Raw genomic sequence first — 16,368 nt, forward strand, 5'->3', positions numbered from 1 at the left:
TTTTCCAGGAAAACTACTCTGAAAGAGGAGAAAAGGAGACCACTGAAACATACCAAACTGCTTTTATTTCAAAGTTTTAGCCTTTAAAATCACCACAAAGCAGATCTGCTGTGAAACCTCTAAGGATGCTAACTCTGTTTTCTTTCATTGGCGACATACAGGTACCACAGGGATTAAATTAGAATCACAAAGCTGGAAAGAACCTTGAAACCCATATGTAGTTCCTCCTTATGCCTTTTACGTCATTTGTACTTAAGCCAGTTTACATACATAAGAAATGTATCCACAACAAAAAACTACCCAGTGCAAGGTGGGAGTGGGCGACAGGAAATGAGGTCAGAGTTCAGGTGGCAGTTTGGGAGGAAAGTAAGTCACCTAAAGATAAGGTCCATGGAGAAGACTGTTTAAAGAAATGTCATGATCTAATTTCCATGTTGATATGATCACCCCAAAATTCATCCTTAAAGGTTAAATGCTATGCTTGAATGGAATATGCATATGTTGATTATGGCCATGTATTCTGCCTCCTAACTGTTCAGGATAACAAACAAAAATCTCGGCAAGAAAGGATGTTGGTTTGCATCAGAGCTTAGATATCTCTTCAGCTTCAAAAAGCATATGGTACCAGGTTCTGCGTCTTTATAAACATGCCCTATTACTGTTATTAGACTGTAAATTCTTTAAAACCATAGTTTCATGATATTGTAACTCTTTATATCTCCACAATACTTACAATATACAAGGTATTCAATAAATATTCACTGAAAATTCAGATATTTATCTAGCTTATTTAAGTAAAAATATTTAAAGTAATAAATTTATGTTAAAATATATAGAAAAATATATTACCACGCAAAACAGATACTTGCATACCAATGTTCAAGGCAGAATTATTCACAATAACCAAAAGGTAGAAACAATGTAAATGTCCACTGACAGATAAATGGATAAGCAAAATGTGGTATATACATATAACGGAGTATTAATCAGCATGAAATAGAACTGAAATTCTGATACATGCTACAATATGGATGAACCTTGAAGACACTATGCTAAATGCAATGAGCCAGTCGTAGGACATACTTTGTGTGGTTCCACTCATGTGAGATACTTAGAATAGTCAAAATCACAGAGAGAGAAAGTAGAATAGTGATTAAAGGGGAGATAGTGAGTAACAGGAAATTACTGTGTAATGGGCACAGAGTTTCACTTCGGGATGATGAAAGCATTCTGGAGATGGATAGTGATGATGGTTGCACAACACTGAACTATATACTTAAAAATGATTAAATGTCAAATTTTGTTATGTATATTTTACCACAATAAAGGGGGGGGATGTATATTACTATGATATTATTTTAATAATCATTTGCCAAATACTTTGTATATTAAATATAAAATTATAGACTTCTAGTAGTTAACATTAAATTATTAATAAAATAGTTACAAAAATAATTACCCAGTTTTATATTTAAGTATCTGGTTTTCTGAAAAAACAAACATAATACCAAAAAAACTTGAAAAATAAAGTTATTTTAATTTCAGCAATACCTTTAATCCATTTACTCTAACTCTGCAAACCGTTTACCTATAACAAAAACACTTAAAGATGGCTATAATCAACATATCCATATGCCTTTAACATTTACACATAAATTCATTTCCATTTTCTCAGAAGAAGCCTGTCCGCACTTACTGATTTTCAACTAAGTTTTGATTTTATTTTCTTTAATCTTTTTCTTCAGGGTTAAGGACTACGCATGCAAAGGCTATTCTAGGTGCAACACTTTCAGGGTCAAATAAAGAGCTGTAATATGTCAAATAAAATTATAAACTGAGATTTCTTTTTTTTTTTGCTTTTTTTATAAGAGACAAGGTCTTGCTATGTTGCCTAATAGAGTACCATGCTGTGATTATTCACAAGCGTAACGATAGCACACAACACCCTCAAATTCCTAGGCTCAAGTGATCCTCCCACCTCAGCCTCCAGAGTAGTTGGGACTACAGGCACACATGACCACAACCAGCTAAACTTAGATTACTTTAAAGTGATTAGCAAACAATATCCTAAATTATCTCATAAACTTTAGTCAAAATAAAATAAATTAAAATTTATAATTATCTGAATATATACAAAAGCTGACTCACCTGCTACAAAATACAAAGGCAATGATATTTTGCTGCTGCTTATAAAAGTGATTCACATTTAAACAAATATAATTGAAATTCATAGGTCTATAACATCCTTAAAAATACAAACTCACTAGGTTCATCACTTTGTAACCCTTTGTAATACAATGTACCACACATACATTGATGTCTATAATGTGATTATGTCAAAGAAATTATACTGATTTGACACATAGTTAAACTCAACAATAACATTCATTTAATCCATAACTCATTTAACATGATTTGTTTATGAGTCCTGATTTTAATTTTCTAACTAAACTTTAATATTGGTTTATTAGTTCTTTGGTAATTACTAAACTGGGAAATTTTCAGTAGATTTATTTTCCAACATCTGCCCACAAAACATTATATAGTGAAATCTTATTAAAATCTAAAGTTACCTAAGATTAAAAAGAAAGAAAGAAAGAAAGAAAGAAAGAAAGAAAGAAAGAAAGAAAGAAAGAGAAAGAAAGAAAGAAAGAAAGAGGTATGTTCAAGTGTCTCACTTCCTAAATTACTGTTCTACGAATACCCCTTTCTAGAGGTGCTATTTCAAGTAAATAAATCCTTTGGATGCATAATTTCCCTATTATCTTGATGAATTACAGTAACCGTAATGCAGTAAGCTACTGTAGAGTCCCCATGAAAACACTCTAGAGACCTACTTTCCCTTAGTATATTTCTCCTACTATTTAATTCTTTTTTTTTTTTTTTTTTTTTTTTGAGACGGATTCTTGCTCTGTTGCCCAGGCTGGAGTGCAGTGGCCAGATCTCGGCTCGTTGCAAGCTCCGCCTCCCAGGTTCACGCCATTCTCCTGCCTCAGCCTCCCGAGCAGCTGGGACTACAGGCACCCGCCACCATGCCCGGCTAATTTTTTTTTGTATTTTTTAGTAGAGACGGGGTTTCACCGTGTTAGCCAGGATGGTCTCGATCTCCTGACCTCGTGATCCGCCCGTCTCGGCCTCCCAAAGTGCTGGGATTACAGGCTTGAGCCACCGCGCCTAGCATACTATTTAATTCTTAAAAAGATATTGTCATTTTCATGTCCAAAAGATCTACACAGCAAAATTCACAAATTCATACAAGTTTTCAGCAATTTGACATTCAGATTCAAGAAAAACTTCCTAGACTACACCAGGAACTGAATTTCAACCACTACTTCATAAAGTGTGTATTACTGATTTTATGTTAGAGAAAAATGAGGTTTGGAAAGACAAAATAATTTGATTCCACAACCAAGTAATCACTGAATTCAAACAGTGAAATCCAAATATTACTTATGCCAAAGGAAGGAGGAAAACACAAAGTTGCATGCCAAAGAGGTACCAGGGTACCAGGCATACAACACATTTTTGCACATCTTTTTTTTTTTTTTTTGAGACAGAGCCTCACTCTGTCGCCCAGGCTAGAGTGTAGTGGCGTGATCTTGGCTTACTGCAACCTCCGCCTCACAGGTTCAAGCAACTGCCTCAGCCTCCAGAGTAGCTGAAATTACAGGTGCCCGCCACCAAGTCCAGCTAATTTTTGTATTTTTAGTACAGACAAGGTTTCACCATCTTGGCCAGGCTGGTCTTGAACTCCTGACCTCGTGATCCACCCGCCTCGGCCTCCCAAAGTCCTGGGATTACAGGCGTGAGCCACCGCAGCTGACAAAAACATCACAATTTTCTAACAAAAATCCATCCTAAGTTACTTTCATATCTCCTTTAGAATGTTCAGCAACTTTTCATACAAAGTAAAGTCATGCACTGCATGATGATGTTTTTAGTGAACAACGAACTGCATATATGAGTATTCCCATAAGATTATAAATACCCCCCAGCCAGGCACAAAGGCTTCTGCCTATAATTCCAGCACTTTGGGAGGCCAAGGCAGAGGATCTCTTGAGACTAGGAGTTCAAGACCAGCCTGGACAATATGGTGAAACCCCATCTCTACTAAAAATACAAAACTTAGCTGAGCATGATGGTGCACACCTATAATCTCAGCTACTACCTGGGAGGCTGAGGCATGAGAATTGCTTAAACCAGGAGGCAGAAGTTGCAGTGAGCCGAGATTGTGCCACCGCACTGCAGCCTGGGCAACAGAGCAAGACTCTGTCTACAAAAATAAAGATTATAAATACCATAAATGTACTGTACCTTTTCTATGTTTAGATATGTTTAGGTACACAAATACTTACCACTGTGTTAGAACTGCCTACAATATTCAGTACAGTAACATGCTGTACAGGTTTGTAGCCTAGAAGCAATAGGCTATACCATATACCCTAGGTGTGTAGTAGGCTGTAACATCCAGGAAGACACGAAGGAAAGAAAGATGTAAGGGAAGACCACAAAATATCCAGAAAAAAATTACAAAATGGCAGGAATAAGTCCTTGTTTGTCAATCATAACACTGAGTGTAAGTGGACTAAACTCTCTCCAATCACAAGACTCGGGATAGCTGAATGGATAAAAAAAAAAAGAAGACCCATTAATCTGTTGCCTACAAGAAGTACACTTCACCTATAAAGACACAAACAGATTGAAAATAAAGAAATGCAAAAGACATTCCATGCCAATAGAAACCAAAACAGAGTAGGAGAAGCTATATTTCTATCAGACAAAATAGATTTCAAGACAAAAACTGTAAGAAGAGACAAAGAAGGTCACTATGTAATAATAAAGAGGTCAATTCAGCAAGAGGATATAAAAATTGTAAGTATTTTAATATATATGCACCCAACAGTGGAGCACCCAGATATATAAAGCAAATATTATTAGAGCTAAAGAGAGAAAGACTCCAACACAATAATAGCTGGAGACTTCAACATCCCACTTTCAGCACTGAACAGATCTTCTAGGCAGAGAATCAACAAAGAAATAGACCAAATGGATCTAATAGATATTTAAAGAATATTTCTTCCAACAGCTATAGAATACACATTCTTTTCTTTAGCATATGGATCATTCTCAAGGATAGACCATATGTTAGGTCACAAAACAAGTCTTAAAACGCTTAAAGAAAAAAAAACACATAATATCAAACATCTCTGACCACAATAGAATAAAAATAGAAATCAACAGCAAGAGGAATTTTGGAAACGATACAAATACATGTAAATTAAACGATATGCCCCTGAATGACAAGTGGGTCAATGAAGAAATTAAGAAGAAAATTGAAAACTTTCTTGAAACAAATAATAATGGAAAAATAATATACCAAAACCTTTGGAATACAGTAAAAGCTGTACTAAGAGGGAAGTTTATAGCTACAAGTGCCTACATCAAAAAAAGGAAGAAAAACTTTAAATATACAAGCTAACAATGCATTTTAAGGACTAAAAAAGCAAGAGGAAAAAACAAACTCAAAAGTAGTAGAAGAAAATAAATAATAAAGATGAGAGAAGAAATACAGGAAATTGAAATAAAGAAAATACAAAAGATGAATCAAAAAGTTGGTTGCTGGAAAAGTTAAAACAGACAAACCTTAAGCCAGACTAAGAAAAAAAGAAGATCCAAATAAATCAGAGATGACAAAGGAGACACTACAACTGATACCACAGAAATCCAAAGAATCATTAGTGGCTACTATTAGCAAATATATGCCAATAAATTGGAAAACTTAGAAGAAATGGACAAATTCCTAGACACATACAACCTACCAAGATTGAAACATGAAGAAATCCAAAACCAAAACAGACCAATAATAATGAAATTGAAGCCATAATTAAAAGTCTGACAGTAAAGAAAAGCCTGTGACCCAATGGTTACACTGTTAAATTCTACTACACATTTAATGAAGAACTAATACCAATTCTACTCAAACTATTCCGAAAACCAGAGGAGGGGGGAGTACTTCCAAACTCATTCTGCAAGGCCCCTATTATTACCCTGGTACCAAAACCATAAACAGACACATCAAAAGAAGAATAAGGGCCAATATCCCTGATGAATATTCATACAAAAATCCATAACAAAAAACTACCAAATTGAACTCAACAACTCATTAAAAAGATCATCCATCATGACCAAGTGAGATTTATCCCTGGGACACCAGAATGGTTCAACATACACAAATCAATCAAAGTGATACACCATATCACAAAAAATGACAGACAAAAAACCATATGACCATTTCAATTAATGCTGAAAAAACATTTGATAAAATTCAGCATCCCTTCATTAATAAAAACCCTCAAAAACATGAGTATAGAAGAAACACACATAAACACAATAAAAGCCATACACAACAGACCCACAACTAGTATCACACTGAATGGGGAGAAACTGAAAGCCTGTCTTTTATGATCTGGAACATAACAAGGATGCCCACTTTCACCACTATTATTCATTATAGTACTGGGACTCCTAGCGAGAGCAATTAGACAAGAGAAAAATATAAAGGGCATCCAAATTGTAAAGGAGTAAGTCAAGTTATCCTTGTTTGCAGATGATATGATCTTTTTTTTTTTTTAAACTTTAAGTTCTAGGGTACATGTGCACAATGTACAGGTTTGTTACATATGTATACTTGTGCCATGTTGGTGTGCTGCACCCATCAACTCCTCAGCACCCATCAACTCGTCATTTACATCTGGTGTAACTCCCAATGCAATCCCTCCCCCATAATAGGCCCCGGTGTGTGATGTTCCCCTTCCCGAGTCCAAGTGATCTCATTGTTCAGTTCCCACCTATGAGTGAGAACATGCGGTGTTTGGTTTTCTGTTCTTGCGACAGCTTGCTGAGAATGATGGTTTCCAGCTGCATCCATGTCCCTACAAAGGACACAAACTCATCCTTTCTTTATGGCTGCATAGTATTCCATGGTGTATATGTGCCACATTTTCTTAATCCAGTCTGTCACTGATGGACATCTGGATTGATTCCAAGTCTTTGCTATTGTGAATAGTGCCGCAGTGAACATATGTGTGCATGTGTCTTTATAGCAGCATGATTTATAATCCTTTGGGTACATACCCAGTAATGGGATGGCTGGGTCAAATGGTATTTCTAGTTCTAGATCCTTGAGGAATCGCCATACTGTTTTCCATAATGGTTGAACTAGTTTACAATCCCACCAACAGTGTAAAAGTGTTCCTATTTCTCCACATCCTCTCCAGCACATGTTGTTTCCTGACTTTTTAATGATTGCCATTCATTCTGGTGTGAGATGGTATCTCATTGTGGTTTTGATTTGCATTTCTCTGATGGCCAGTGATGACAAGCTCAGTGAAATAAAAGAGGACACAAACAAATGGAAGAACATACCATGCTCACGGATAGGAAGAATCAATATCGTGAAAATGGCCATACTGTCCAAGGTAATTTATAGATTCAATGCCATCCCCATCAAGCTACCAATGACTTTCTTCACAGAATTGGAAAAAACTGCTTCAAAGTTTATATGGAACCAAAAAAGAGCCCGCATTACCAAGACAATCCTAAGTCAAAAGAACAAAGCTGGAGGCATCATGCTACCTGACTTCAAACTATACTACAAGGCTACAGTAACCAAAACAGCATGGTACTGGTACCAAAACAGAGATATAGACCAATGGAACAGAACAGAGTCCTCAGAAATAATACCACACATCTACAGCCATCTGATCTTTGACAAACCTGAGAAAAACAAGAAATGGGGAAAGGATTCCCTATTTAATAAATGGTGCTGGGAAACTGGCTAGCCATAAGTAGAAAGCTGAAAATGGATCCTTTCCTTACTCCTTATACAAAAATTAATTCAAGATGGATTAGAGACTTAAATGTTAGACCTAATACCATAAAAACCCTAGAAGAAAACCTAGGTAATACCATTCAGGACATAGGCATGGGCAAGGACTTCATGTCTAAAACACCAAAAGCAACAGCAACAAAAGCCAAAATTGACAAATGGGATCTAATTAAACTAAAGAGCTTCTGCATAGCAAAAGAAACTACCATCAGAGTGAACAGGCAACCTACAGAATGGGGTTGAATTTTTGCAATCTACTCATCTGACAAAGGGCTAATATCCAGAACCTACAAAGAGCTCAAACAAATTTACAAAAAAAACAAACAAACAACCCCATCAAAAAGTGGGCAAAGGATTCTCAAAAGAAGACATGCATACAGCCAACAGACACATGAAAAAATGATATGATCTTATACTTGGAAAAACCTAAAAAATCCACCAAAAACCTATTAGAACTGATAATATTAAGAACTGGCAAACTAATTCAATAAAGTTGCAAGATACAAAATCAACATACAAAAATAAGTAGTATTTCTATATGCGAAATGTGAACAAACTGAAAAATTTTAAAAGTAGTCCCATTTACAATAGCCACCAAAATAAATAAATACATACATACCTAGGAATTAACCAAATAAGTGAAAGATCTCTGTAACAGAAACTGTACTATACTGATGAAGGAAATTGAAGAGGACACCAAAAGTGGAAAGATATTCCATGTTTATGGATTGGAAGAATCAATATTGTTAAAATGTCCATACTACCCAAACCAATCCACAGATTCAATGCAATCCCTATCAAAATACCAATGACATTCTTTACAGAGATATTTAAAAAAAAAAATCCTAAAATTTATAGGGAACCACAAAAGACTCAGAATAACCAAAGCCATCCTAAGCAGAAAGAACCAAACTAGAGGAATCACATTTACTGACTTCAAACTGTATTAAGAACTACAGTAAACAAAACAACATGGTACTGGCATAAAAACAGACACAGAGACCAATAGAACCGAGAAACCCAGAAAAAAATCCACACACCTACAGTGAACTCATTTTTGACAAAGGTGCCAAAAACATACATGGCAGAACAGACGGTTTCTTCAATAAATGGTGCTTGGAAACTGGATATCCATATGCAGAAGAATGAAACTAAACTCCTATCTCTCACCATACACAAAAATCAAATCAAAATATTGATTAAAGACAAAAATCAAAGACCTCAAACTACGAAATGACTAAAACACTGGGGAAACTCTCCAGGATATTAGTCTGGGTAATGATTTCTTAAGTAATACCTCACAAGCACAGGCAACCAAAGCCAAAATGGACAAATGGCATCACATCAAGTTAAAAAGCTTCTCCACAGCAAAGTAAACAACCAACAAACAGACAATCTACACAATGGAAGAAAATATTTGCAAACTACCCATCTGACAAAGGATTAATAACCAGAATACAAAAGAAGCTCGGCCAAGCACAGTGGCTCACACCTGTAATCCCAGCACTTTGGGAGGCCAAAGCAGATAGATTACCTGAGGTCAGGAGTTCAAGACCACCCTGGCCAACATGGTGAAACCCCATCTCTACTAAAAATGCAAAAAATTAGCTGGGCGTGGTGGCAGGCACCTATAATCCCAGCTACTTGGGAGGCTGAGGCAGGAGAATCGCTTGAACCCGGGAGGTGGAGGTTACAGTGAGCCGAGATCACACCACTGCACTCCAACCTAGGCAACAAGAGCAATACACCATCTCAAAAAGAAAAAGAAAAAAAAACAAAAAAAACTTCAAACAACTCCACAGGAAAAAATTAATAATCCAATTAAAAACTAGGCAAAAGATCTGAATAGACATTTCTCACAAAAAAAAAAAAAAAAAGACATACAACTAGCAAACACACATATGAAAAAGTGTTCGGCTGGGCACAGTGGCTCATGCCTGTAATCCTCGCACTTTGGGAGGTTGAGGCAGGCAGACTGCCTGAGCTCAGGAGTTGAGACCAGCCTGGGCAACATGGTGAAACCCCATCTCTACGAAAATACAAAAAAAAAAAATTAGCCAGGCATGGCTGTGTGCACCTGTAGTACCAGCTACTAGGGAGGCTGAGGCAGGAGAATTGCTTGAACCTAGGAGATGGAGGTTGCAGTGAGCCAAGATTGGTGCCACTGCACTCCAGCCTGGCAACAGAGCGAGACTCCATCTCATAATAAAAAAATTTAAAAAATGAAAAAATTAAAAAAGTGCTCAACATCACTGATCATCAGAGAAATGCAAATCGAAACTACAATCAGATATCATCTTATTCCAGTTAAAATGGCTTTTATCCAAAAGACAAGCAATAATCAATGCTGGCAAAGATATGGAAAAAAGAGAACCCTCATACACTGTTGGTGGGAATGTAAATTAGTACAACTGCTATGAAGAACAGTTTGGACGTTCCTTAAAAAACTAAAAATTGAGCTACCATATGATCTAGCAATCTCACTGCTAGATATATACCCCAAAAAAGGAAATCAGTATATCAGAGAGATATCTGCACTCCCATGTTTACTGTAGCACTGTTTACAATAGCCAAGATTTGAAAGCAACCTAAGTGTCCATTAGCAGACAAATGAACAAAGAAAATGTGGTACATATACACAATGGAGTACTACTCAGCCATAAAAGAGAATGCGATCCTGTCATTTGCAACACAGATGGAACCGGAGGTCACTGCATTAAGTGAAATAAGTCAGGCAAAGAATGACAAGCATCTCATGTTCTCACTTATTTGTGAGATCTAAAAATCAAAACAATTGAACCCATGGAAAAAGGACGGTTACTAGAGGCTGGGAGAGGCAGTGGTGGGATGAGGGAGAGGTGGGGATGGTTAATGGGTACAAAAAACCAGGACGAATGAGTGAAACCTAGTATCTGATAGCACAACAGAGTGACTATAATCAGTTACTTGGGTTCAATCAGGCTGGTGGGAAAAATATTAAAGATAGTTTTAGAGATAGACACAATCTTCTTGGAAAGCCAAGAAGTTTGCATAACTTCAGGAATAGATATGGTTGAAGGCAACCTGATCTTTACCTTTAAACAAATTAAAGTAGTAATAAAGGAAGGCAGAGCAGTTTACCTAGTTAGCTTGTTTACTCATAAAATCTTAAGACTAACCTTTGATGTACCAGGGTGCTTAAGTGCTTTTTACTTGGAAAGTCCACAATGTCAATTACCCTCTAATGGTGTTGACTCAAGCTTTTGTTAATTGATCTTACTGCATAAATGCCAGTCTCACTTGCTGATCAAGGTCATGGTCACAACTGTTTACAGAACTCTCCAGGGAGTCTGTAAGCAGCTGAGACACCCTCGGCTGGACTGGCAAAACAGAGTATCTGTGTGTCAGTGTACTTTATTCATCCGTGGCCTGGTCAGAGGCTGCGGGCAGACCCCCACAGCTGGTGCCCCTGTGTGAGGGGCGCTGCCGCAATCAATAATTTAATTGTACATTTTTAAATAACTAAGAGTGTACTTGGATTGTTTGTAACACAGAGGATAAATGCTTGAGGGGAGGGATAGTGCATTGTCCATGATGTGACTTTTACACATTGTATGCTGTGTCAAAACATCTCATGTATCCCATAAATACATATACCTATTATGAATCCACAAAAATTAAAAATAATTGTTTTAAAAAAATCAATAAGTAGTATAATTCACTGGTTGTCCTTACTACCCAATTTTCAAAATAACAAATCCTGTTTATTAAAACAACATTATCATACCTTCTATACAAATTTAAGATTTACAGTTCTTCCTCCTAAGGGAAAAAAAAAAAACAGTAGAAAACTAAATTTTTATGTTAAATTTGACATATGGATGCCAATCCCCAACATTTGCTATCAACATGGAATTAACTTTGATCAAAATTAATTTACATAGAAAATCTTAGTCCACTGTATATTGTTCTTTGCTGCTTTTTTATAGCAAGAAATACAGCTAAATTGTTTCTCAAATCACACTGAAAAATGGCTTACTACTTTTTATATTGCTGGCTTAACTTTTATTCCATTGACTTTTAACTTACTTAACCAAAAGCATACCAATTAAAATTTAAGGTAAACATAATATCTAATTCACCTTAAGAATTCCAAAAGAACCATTATAAAATAAGCCTCCAAACTTAGCAAGCATATCAGAATGGCCAGACCCGAGAGAAGTATTAGCAATATCTTCACTTTACATATATGCACATTTTATTATTACTTCCACATCTGTGGTGCATTAGGTAAAACAGTCACCTCTGAACCCTTTACACAGTGAACACACGGTGGACTATTACAAAATTAGTAGCTAGGGTAACACCTTAAGGAATTATTAATGATTTTGTTATCCAGCCAGAGGATAGCTACAGAGTTGGACAAATAAGTTTTCCTAGGAAGATAATAAGGAATTAGGGTGAGATACAAGGGAAATGACTTGGAGATGGTCATAAAAAGAATAGGCAAAAGTAGTAACAAGGAAGATTATATAAAATTTTCTAGAAAAAAATAATATAGCAAAAACAATCAAATGAGAATGAAGATAGATGATTGTGAAAGACAGAAAATGCTATAAAATTTCACTCTTAATTTTCCAAATACAAAATATATTCCTGAGACCCCATATTCCTGAAACTCCAAAACAAAGTCTCAGTAAAACTGAGATGTAGGCCGGGCACAGTGGCTCACGCCTGTAATCCCAGCACTGTGCGAGGCTGAGGGGGGCGGATCATGAGGTGAGGAGATCGAGACCATCCTGGCTAACACGGTGAAACCCCGCCTCTACTAAAAATACAAAAAATTAGCCGAGTGTGATGGAGGGTGCCTGTAGTCCCAGCTACTCAGGAGGCTAAGGCTGGAGCATGGCGTGAACCCAGGAGGTGGAGGTTGCAGTGAGCCAAGATCGCGCCACTGTACTCCAGCCTGGGCGACAGAGCGAGACTCTGTCTCAAAAAAAAAAAAAAAAAAAAAAAAAAAAACACTGAAATGCTGACCTGTAGTACTTGACATACTTTCTAACTAAAGTAATAACCAACAAAACTGATTCAATTATGTCAGTTTCTAAGAGATACAGAAATAAAGACAATTAAGACTAGTCAAGTCAGTGGTTATACATGTAAAACTAAACTATTCAGGTAACAGTGGCTAGTTATATGAGACAAGATAGCTTAGCACATGGGGTACAGAATACAGCCCTGCTCCCAAAAAAATGTCATATGACTTTGAGAAAGCCACTATATATCATCTCTAAAGCTAAAATAATGTTGTCTCAGTAGGAAGAGTGATACTGCATCAATAAGTAATACAATGTGTTGGGCTTTTTTTTTCCTTTCTTTCTTTTCTTGAGATGGAGTTTCACTCATGTCGCCCAGACTGGCGTGCCAATGGCATGATCTCAGCTCACTGCAACCTCCACCTCCCAGGTTCAAGCCATTCTCCTGTGCAGTGGCTCATGCCAGTAATCCCAGCACTTTGGGAGGCCAAGGCAGGCAGATCACCTGAAGTCAGGAGTTCGAGACCAGCCTGGCCAACAAGGTGAAATCCTGTCTCTACTAAATATACAAAAAAAATTAGCCAGGCATGGTGGTGGGCACCTGTAATCCCAGCTACTCAGGAGGCTGAGGCAGGAGAATACAATGTTTTCTGAGTGAGGAGACACTACGGAAAGAGAACAGGGTTCCTGGCTTCTAAAAAGAGAAAAAAGGTATTTATTAACCAAGTTATTTCAATATATATAAAAAAAAGTCTTACCTTCCTTCCCCTAGAACATAAGAAGCTGACAAAACCACATGACAATTACGAAGACAGGAATTATTGCTTGAATCTGGGCCACTAAAATTATTAGCTGTTCAAATGAGATAAAATAAAGGGGAAAAATTAATTATCTAGCAGTCTACATTTTCTTTGTTGTTAATGTGAAACATATCTCACACAAAACCATTCAAATAAGATAAATAAGATATACATCCCTATGGGTCCTTTGAAGCAAAGATTGGACAAATAGTTAAAATTATTTAAACAATTCCTGATCACCAAATGTCAACAAATTTAGTTTAAAAAAATGTTTTAATCCATACAGTTAACATACTACTTTAATATTTCTTCCTAAAAAAGAACATGAAAGTTCACGTAATACAAAAAAGCCTCACAGTTTTAAAGAAGGGGGTATAGGTGAGAGAAGTAAGAAATTCAAACAGCTTCAAGGACAAAAACCATGTCCCACACCAGAACATATTTACAATTCTTCATCTTGAACTCAACTAACATCCAACTATGGCAATCAGCCAAGCTTGGCAAATTAAAATAACAGTAATTCTGACAGATTATCTCCTATAAATATTCAAATATGAACATTTGTGTTCATGCAAAGGTCTCCATATGACAATCAAAATGCTTTGTTAAGGATCCTAACAATGAGCTTTTTTTTTTACCCATCTGTAGGAATCCCCTGAATCCTTAACTTTCATTTTAACTCACCCAGCTAATTATGAGACATATTATTTGTCTACTTGTAGCTTGAATTAAAAACTTAAGGATAACATTTACATAGCATCAACAGACAAAAGGAACCTAGAACCTTTCAAAATCTAGGTCTGTAAAGACAAAAGGAAAGATCCAGGAAGGGAGGGAGGGAAGGGCAGAGAGAGACTCTTGAAGGATGGCAACCAAATAAAAGATTACCTTTCTATCTGCGTTAGCAGATAGGTATTACTTTACTAAAAGTAAAATCTAGATGTAAAGAGCGATTAACAATTTCATAAATTTGGGCTCTATTCAAAGTTTCATTAAGGAAGACTACTATTTATGTGGCTCAAGACAGGATGCTATGTTTTGATGACAAGTTTAAGTATATGAAACTGTCAAAAGCAGAGAAATGCCATTAGTATGAAATTCACACCAAACACACTTTTTGAAATCTACAGATGTCCTATCATCAGGAACAATCAATAAATAAGAGTAACAATGGCTTTAATGAAAGTAAATTATCTGATGCATGAATTTGTTAACTGTTCCCTCCTGTCCTCCATGACTCAGTTTCCCTTAAATATGTACACAATTACCAAACAGCCTCACGCCTTCCAGGAAAATTACAAGTGATAGGCACGTTTCTGCATTCAGGGCAGCATTATATTATGGAAGAAAATTTAACCTATTCAGAAGCATATAGTTCTCTGATCCCACCTGGAAAGAAACAGCTATAAATAGCTCTACTAAAATTGCTCAAAATACTTCTAGACAGGCAGGCTTACAATAGAAACTCCTACTTTATGATCGTTCACTACTCAGCCATCCAAGTCAAACATTGGATCTAAGCCAAAAAAGTAGTTCTCAAGTGAGGGAAGGGAGAAAAAAAGTCTGGTCTAGGGACCAGTAGCTTCAGCCTCCCCTGGGAGCTTGTCAGAAATGTACAATCTCAGGCCTTAACCCAGGGACATACTGAATCAGAATCAGTATTTTACCAAGATCCTCAAGTGATTTATATACACATTAAAATTGAAGAAGCTCTGCAGGAGGGGGAATATTTGAATGAGAAAAAAGGTATAATCTTTTCAGAAGTTGGTTACCACTGCAGGCCACTGTTTGGCTAATAGGCAACCAATTTTAAAACTTTGTTTATGGGTAACATCATTACTTTTACCATAATTTTTTTTTTTTTACATTTTAAATAAGGGCTTTTAAAAAACAGAAATATCTCAAGAGGCAAAGAATGAGTATCTAATGATTAAATGTAAGTTCCCAAAAAAAGCAGTGACAGAGTTCTCTTAGAATAAGTGGACCCGGGCTGGGCATGGTGGCTCACGCCTGTAATCCCAGCACTTTGGGAGCCTAAGGCAGGTGGACACTTGAGGTCTGGAGTTCGAGACCAGCCTGGACAACATGGTGAAACCCATCTCTACTAAAAATACAAAACTTAGCCAGGCATGGTGGCGGGTGCCTATAATCCCAGCTACTCGGGAGGCTGAGGCAGGAGAATCACTTGAACCTGGGAGGTGGTGATCGCAGTGAGCTGAGATCCCACCACTGCACTCCAGCCTCGGTGACAGAGTGAGATTCTGTCTCAAAAAATAATAATAATAAATAAGTGGACCCATCCGGGCATGGTGGCTCACACTTGCAATTCCAGAACACTTGGAGGCCAACATGAGCGAATCACTAGAGGTCACTAGAGCGAATCACTTCGAGACCAGCCTGGCCGACATAGCAAAACCTCATCTCTACAAAAAATACAAAAATAAGCTGGGTGTGGTGGCGGGCGCCTGTAATCCCAGCTACTTGGGTGACTGAGGTGAGAATGCTGCTTCAGCTCAGGAGCTCGGGGCTACAGAGAGCCAAGATCACACCACTATACTCCAGCCGGGGCATCAGAGCAAGACACTGTCTCAAAGAGAAGAGAACAAAAGAGGAGAGAGAGAGGGAGAGGGAGAGGGGAGGAAGGAGGGAGGGAAGGAGGGGAGGA

At 37.1% G+C, this 16,368-nt stretch overlaps 1 protein-coding gene across 11 annotated transcripts in view; it reads right to left on the reverse strand.

Annotated features, from left to right (window-relative positions):
- The window catches only part of FUT8 (fucosyltransferase 8), a 331,654-nt gene that overhangs the window by 206,747 nt on the left and 108,539 nt on the right, over positions 1–16,368 (reverse strand). For 6 of the 11 annotated variants that reach the window (XM_023232574.3, XM_023232565.2, XM_023232584.2 and 3 more), the window contains 2 exons: positions 13,662–13,755; positions 11,655–11,689 (listed from right to left, as the gene is read on the reverse strand). The exons of 3 other annotated variants lie outside the window; for them this stretch is intronic. The gene's annotated coding sequence lies outside the window, so the exon portion shown is untranslated. The remainder of the gene's footprint in view (positions 1–11,654; positions 11,690–13,661; positions 13,756–16,368) is intronic. 2 more of the 11 variants (XM_023232599.2, XM_023232624.3) reach the window with 1 other exon arrangement.

Source organism: Piliocolobus tephrosceles, chromosome 6 (assembly GCF_002776525.5).
Source record: "Piliocolobus tephrosceles isolate RC106 chromosome 6, ASM277652v3, whole genome shotgun sequence".
NCBI classification, from domain to species: domain Eukaryota; kingdom Metazoa; phylum Chordata; class Mammalia; order Primates; family Cercopithecidae; genus Piliocolobus; species Piliocolobus tephrosceles.